Source organism: Mus caroli, chromosome 17 (assembly GCF_900094665.2).
Source record: "Mus caroli chromosome 17, CAROLI_EIJ_v1.1, whole genome shotgun sequence".
NCBI classification, from domain to species: Eukaryota; Metazoa; Chordata; class Mammalia; order Rodentia; family Muridae; genus Mus; species Mus caroli.
Window position 1 is genome coordinate 78,025,265 of NC_034586.1, and position 6,797 is coordinate 78,032,061.

The window sequence follows — 6,797 nt, forward strand, 5'->3', positions numbered from 1 at the left end:
AGCCCAGGGATGGTCCTACCCACAAGGGGCCTTTCCCCCTTGATCACTAATTGAGAAAATGCCTTACAGTTGGATCTCATGGAGGCATTTCCTCAATTGAAGCTCCTTTCTCTGTGATAACTCCAGCTGTGTCAAGTTGACACAAAAATAGCCAGTACAGAGTCTGAGATGAGAAGAAGATAAATGTTCCAGCATGCCCCAACGTTTAAGTGCAGTTTTAACAAGGATGACTTAAGCTCTCTCTTAATCGTTCCAATCAATTCCAAACAGGCAAAAAGTTAATGGCGAAGTGTCGAATGCTTATCCAGGAGAACCAAGAGCTTGGAAGGCAGCTGTCCCAGGGACGTATTTCACAGCTTGAAGCAGACTTGGCTTTACAGAAGAAATATAGTGAGGAGCTTAAAAGCAGTCAGGATGAACTGAATGACTTCATCATTCAACTTGATGAAGAAGTAGAGGGTATGCAGAGCACCATTCTAGCTCTTCAGCAACAATTGAAGGAGACACGACAGCAGTTGGCACAATACCAGCAGCAGCAGTCTCAAGCTTCAGCTCTAAGTACCAGCAGGACTACATCTTCCGAACCTGTAGATCAGGCAGAGGCCACAAGCAAAAACTGCAGCTGCCTGACAAATGGACCAAGTAATGGCAGCTCCTCCCACCAGAGGACATCTGAGTCTGGATTTCACAGGGAGGAGAGCACACCTGAGGATGATTTTCCTTCTTCTTCAGGGAATGGTAATTAGGCCTCCAACAGCTCAGAGGAGAGAACTGGCAGAGGAGGTAGTAGTTACATAAACCCACTCAGTGCGGGGTATGAAAGTGTAGACTCTCCCATAGGCAGTGAAAACTCTCTCACACATCTCTCAAAGGACACAGATTCCAGTCATGACCCTCAAGAGGAGAAAGCAGTGAGTGGGAAAGGTAATCGAACTGTGGAAACAAGATATTTCCAGACTCCATCTGCACGTGGGAGCTAAGGCTGTTTTATAGCCCTCTGCACCCACCCCTCCAAGGAGACAGTTGGTTTCCCAGGAGTGCTGACACATCTAAGATCACAGGTTCACAGGCCCACAGAAGGGGAAAACTACAGTCAGAGACAGACAGCAAGACCAATGAAAACCAGAGATAACCAGATGGCGAGAGGCAAGTGCACAAACCTAAGCAACAGAAATCAAGACAACTTGACATCATCAGAAGCCAATTCTCTCACCACAGCAAGTTCTGGATACAACACCAAACCAGAAAAGCAAATCTTAGATCTAAAATTACATCTCATGATGATGATAGAGGACTTTAAGAAGTACATAAAGAACGCCATGAAAAAAATACAGGAGAATACATGTAGAAGCCTTTAAAGAGGAAACAAACAAACAAAAAATCCCTTAAAGAATTTCAGAAAAACACAACCAAACAATTAAAGGATTGAACAAAACCATCCAGGATCTAAAAATGGAAATAGGAACAATAAAGAAGTCACAAATGCAGACAACCCTGGAGATGGAAAACCTAGGAAAGAGATCAAGACTCATAGATGCAAGCATCAACAACAGAATACAAGAAATAGAAGAGAGAATATCAGGTGCAGAAGATAACATAGAAAATATTGGCACAACATCAAAGAAAATGTAAAATACAAAAAGCTCCTAACCCAAAACATCCAGGTAATCCAAGACACAATGATAAGACCAAACTTAAGAATAATAGGTAGAGAAGAGAACAAAGATTCTCAACTTAAAGGGCCAGAAGATATTTTCAACTAAATTATAGAAGAAAATGTACCTAACCTAAAGAAAGAAACGCCCATGAACATACAAGAACCCTAAAGAACTCCAAGTAGATTTAACCAGAAAAAAGAATTCCTGCCATCACATAATAATCAAAACACCAAATGCACAAAACAAAGAAAGAATGTTAAAAGCAGTAAGGTAAAAAAGTCAAGTAACATTTAAAGGCAGGCCTATCAGAATTACACCAGACTTCTCACCAGAGACTATAAAAGCCAGAAGATCCTGTGCAGATATCATACAGACCCTAAGAGAACACAAATGCCATCCCAGGCAGCTATATCCAGCAAAACTCTCAATTAAAATAGATGGAAAATTCAAGATATTGCATGACAAAAACAAATTAACACAATATCTTTCCACAAACTCAGATCTACAAAGGATAATAGATAGATACCCCAACATAAGGAGGGAAACTACACCCGAGAAAAAAAGCAAGAAAATAATCTTCTTTTAACAAACTGAAAAGAAGATAGCCACATAAACATAACTCCACCTCTAACATCAAAAATAATAGGAATCAACAGTCACTTTTCCTTAATATCTCTTAACATCAATGAACTCAGTTTCCAAATAAAAAGACATAGACTAACAGACTGGATATGTAAACAGGAGCCAATTTTATTTTATTTTATTTATTTATTTTTAATTTTTTTGCATAAAGAAACCACACCTTAGTGACAAAGACAGACACTAGCTCAGAGTAAAAGGAAGGGAAAAGATTTCCTGGAAAATAGTCCAAAGAAACAAGCTACCATAGCCATTCTAATATTGAATAAAATCAACTTTAAACAAAAAGTTATCAAAAAATGATAAGGAAAGGCAATTAATACTCAACAAAGAAAAATCTAAGAAGAAGAACTCTCAATTCTGAACACCTGTGCTCCAAATGCAAGGGAACCAACATTCATAAAAGAAACTCTACTAAAGCTCAAAATACACATTGTCCCTCACACAATAATAGTGGGAGACTTTAACAGCCCACTCTCATCAATGGACAGATCATTGAAACAGAAAATAAACAAAGATACAGTGAAACTTTAAAAAGTTATGAACCAAATGGATTTAATATATATCTATAGAACATTTTACTTTAAAACAAAATAATATACCTTCTCCTCAGCACCTCATCCTGCCTTCTCCAAAACTGACCATTTAATCAGTCACAAAAGAGGCCTCAAAAGATGCAAGAAGATTGAAATTATTCCATGCATCCTATCAGATCACCACGGACTAAGACTGGTCTTAAATAATAACAAAAACTAATAGAAAGCCCACATATACATGGAAGCTGAACAATGTTCTACTCAATGATAACAAGGAAGAAATAAAGAAATTAAAGACATTTTAGAGTTTAATTAAAATAAAGGCACAACATACTCAAACTTACAGAACACAATGAAAGCAGTCCTAAGAGGAAAACTCATAGCTCTGAGCACCTCCAAAAAGAAAATGAAGAGAGAATACACTACCAGATTAACAGCACACCTGAAAGCTCTTGAACAAAAAGAAACAAATACACCCAAGAGGAGTAGTTGGAAGGAAATAGTCAAACTCAGGGCTGAAATCAACCAAGTAGAAACAAAAAGAACTATACAAAGAATCAACAAAACCAAGATCTGGTTCTTTGTGAAAATCAACAAGATAGATCAACCCTTACCCAAACTAACCAGAGGGCACAGAGACAGTATCCAAATTAACAAAATCAGAAACGAAAAAAGGAGACATAACAACAGAAACCAAAGAAATTTTTAAAATCATCAGATCATACTACAAAAGCCTATACTCAACAATACTGGAAAATATGGATGAAATGGACAATTTTCTAGATAAATACTAGGTGCCAAAGTTAAATAAGGTTCAGATAAACCATCTAAACAGTTCTATAACCCCTAAAAAATAGCAGCAGTCATTAAAAATCTCCCAACCAAAAAAATCCCAGGACCAGGCAGGTTTAGTACAGAGTACTATCAGACCTTGAAAGAAGACCTAATACCTATATTCTTCAAACTATTCCACAAAAGTGAAACAGAAAGAACACTGTCCAATTTGTTCTATGAAGCCACAGTTATGTTTATACCTAAACCACACAAAGACCCAACAAAGAAAGAGAATTTCAGACAAATTTCCCTTATGAATATCAATGCAAAAATACTCAATAAAATTCATAAAACAGAATCCAAGGACACATCAAAACAATCATCCATCATGACTTTATCCCAGGGATGCAGGGATGGTTCAATATATGGAAGTCCATCAATGAAATCCAATATATATATATACTCAAATAATAAAACCATATGATCATCTTATTAAATGCCGAGGAAGCATTTGACAATATTCAACACCCCTTCACCTTCAGGGTAAAAGTCTTGAAAGATCAGGAATTCAAGGCCCATAACTAAACATAGTAAAAGCAACATTCAGCAAACCAGTAACCAACATCACACTAAATGGAGAGAAACTTGAAGCAATCTTACTAAAATCAGGGACTAGATAAGACTGCCTTCTCTCCCCCTACCTATTCAATATAGTACTTGAAGTCTTAGAGCAATTAGACACCAAAAGGAGGTCAAATGGATACAATTTGGAAAGGAAGAAGTCAAAATATCACTATTTGCAGATGATATGAGAGTATACTTAAGTGACCCCAAAAATTTCATCAGAGAACTCCTACAGGTGATAAACAACTTCAGCAAAGTGGCTGGACATAAAATTAACTCAAACAAATCAGTAGCCTTATTCTACTCAAAGGATAAACAGGCTAAGGAAGAAATTAGGGAAACAACACTCTTCACAATAGTCACAAATAATATAAAATACCTTGATGTGACTTTAACTAAGGAAGTAAAAGATCTGTATGACAAGAACTTCAAGTCTCTGATGAAAGAAATTGAAGATCTCAGAAGATGGAAATGTCTCCCATGCACATGAATTGACAGGATTAGTATAGTAAAAATGGCCATCTTGCCAAAAGCAATCTACAGATTCAATGCAATCCCCATCAAATTTCTAACTCAATTCTTCATAGAGTTAGAAAGAGCGATTTGAAAATTCATCTGGAATAATTTTTAAAAACCCAGGTTAGGGAAAACTATTCTCAATAACAAAAGAACTTCTGGGGGAATCACCATCCCTGACCTCAAGCTGTATTACAGAGCAATAGTGATAAAAAAGAAAACAAACAAACAACAACAACAAACAAACAAACAATCAAAAAACCTACATGGTATTGGTACAGAGAAGGACATGTAGATCAATGGAATAGAATTGAACCCATACAACTATGGTCACTTGATCTTTGAAAGAGGAGCTAAAACTGTCCAGTGGAAAATACAGCATTTTCAACAAATTATGCTGGTTCAACTAGTGGTCAGCATGTAGAAGAATGCAAATTGATCCATTCTTATCTCCTTGTACAAAGTTCAAGTCCAAGTAGATCAATGACCTCCACATAAAACCAGATACACTAAGACTAATAGAACAGAAAGTGGGAAAGAGCCTTGAATACATGGGCACAGGGGAAATTTTCCTGAACAGAACACTAATGGCTTATGCTGTAAGATCAAGAATTGACAAATGGGACCTCATAAAATTGCAAAGCATCTGTAAGGAAAAGGACACTGTCAATAGGTCAAAAAGGCAACCAACATATTAGGAAAAAATCTTTACCAATCCTACATCTGGTAGAGGGCTAATATCCAATATATACAAAGAAATGCAAAAGTTAGACTCCAGAGAATTAAATAACCCTATTAAAAATGGGGTACAAAGCTAGACAAAGAATTCTCAACTGAGGGATATTGAATGGCTGAGAAACACCCGAGGAACATCCTGAGTCATCAGGGAAATGCAAATTAAAACAACCCTGAGATTTCACCTCACACCAGTCAGAATGACTAAGATCAAAACTCAGGTGACAACAGATGCTGGTGAGGATGTGGAGAAAGAGGAACACTCCTCCATTATTTGTGGGATTTAAAACTAATTTAACCACTCAGGAAATCAATGTGGTGGTTTTTCAGAAAATCAGAAATAGTTCTACATAAAGACCTGGCCATATCACTCTTGGCATATATCCAAAAGATGACCAACCCACCCCACCCCACCGATAACACAAAGACAGATGCTCTACCATGTTTAGACCAGCCTCATTTGTAGTAGCCAGAGCTGGAAACAACCCAGGTGTCCCTCAACTGAAGAATGAATATGGAATATATGGTTAATTTACATAATCGAATACTATTCAGCTATTAAAAACTAGGACATCATGAATTTTGCAGGCAAATGGTTGGAATGAGAAAATATCATCCTGAGTGAGGTAACTCAGACCCAAAAGTAGATGCATGGTATGTACTCACTGATAAGTGGATATAACCAAAAACTTACAGTATACCTAGGATACCTAGGATAAAACTTTAGGGGCATAAGAAGTGTATCAAGCAGAAATGCTCAAGTGAGGAGGTTTCAACCCCACTTACAAGTGAGAAGGAAATAATTACAGGAGGATGAAGGAAGGTGGACCTGGGTAGGAGAGGGTAGAGGGAGGGGAAAAAGGGAACATGATCAGATATGGGGGACAAGGGAACAGGAAAGAAGACCAGATGGCCAACAGAATAAATAGAAATAAGCAGCCTCAGGGAAGGAGAGGTGAGAGGTATCCTCTAGAGTATTCCAGAGGTAAGACACTCTCGTGACTCATTGTGGGTGACCTTATCCAAAATGTCTAATGTTGGGGAAAGGGAACTCCAAGTGTCCACCTCTAGTAAATAGATGGGGCATCAAGTGTAAGGACAGGGTTACTAACTCACAATCAAAACACTTTTTTTTTAATTTTTAATATTTTTTATTACATATTTTCCTCAATTACATTTCCAATGCTATCCCAAAAGTCCCCCATACTGCCCCCCATGTCCCTACCCACCCATTCCCATTCTTTTGGCCCTGGCATTCCCCTATATTGGGGCATATAAAGTTTGCAAGTCCAATGGGCCTCTCTTTCCAGTGATG

At 37.6% G+C, this 6,797-nt stretch overlaps 1 pseudogene; it reads left to right on the plus strand.

Annotated features, from left to right (window-relative positions):
- LOC110312315 overlaps positions 1 to 980 on the plus strand; it is a 4,696-nt pseudogene extending 3,716 nt beyond the window's left edge.
- The last annotated feature ends 5,817 nt before the right edge of the window (positions 981 to 6,797 follow it).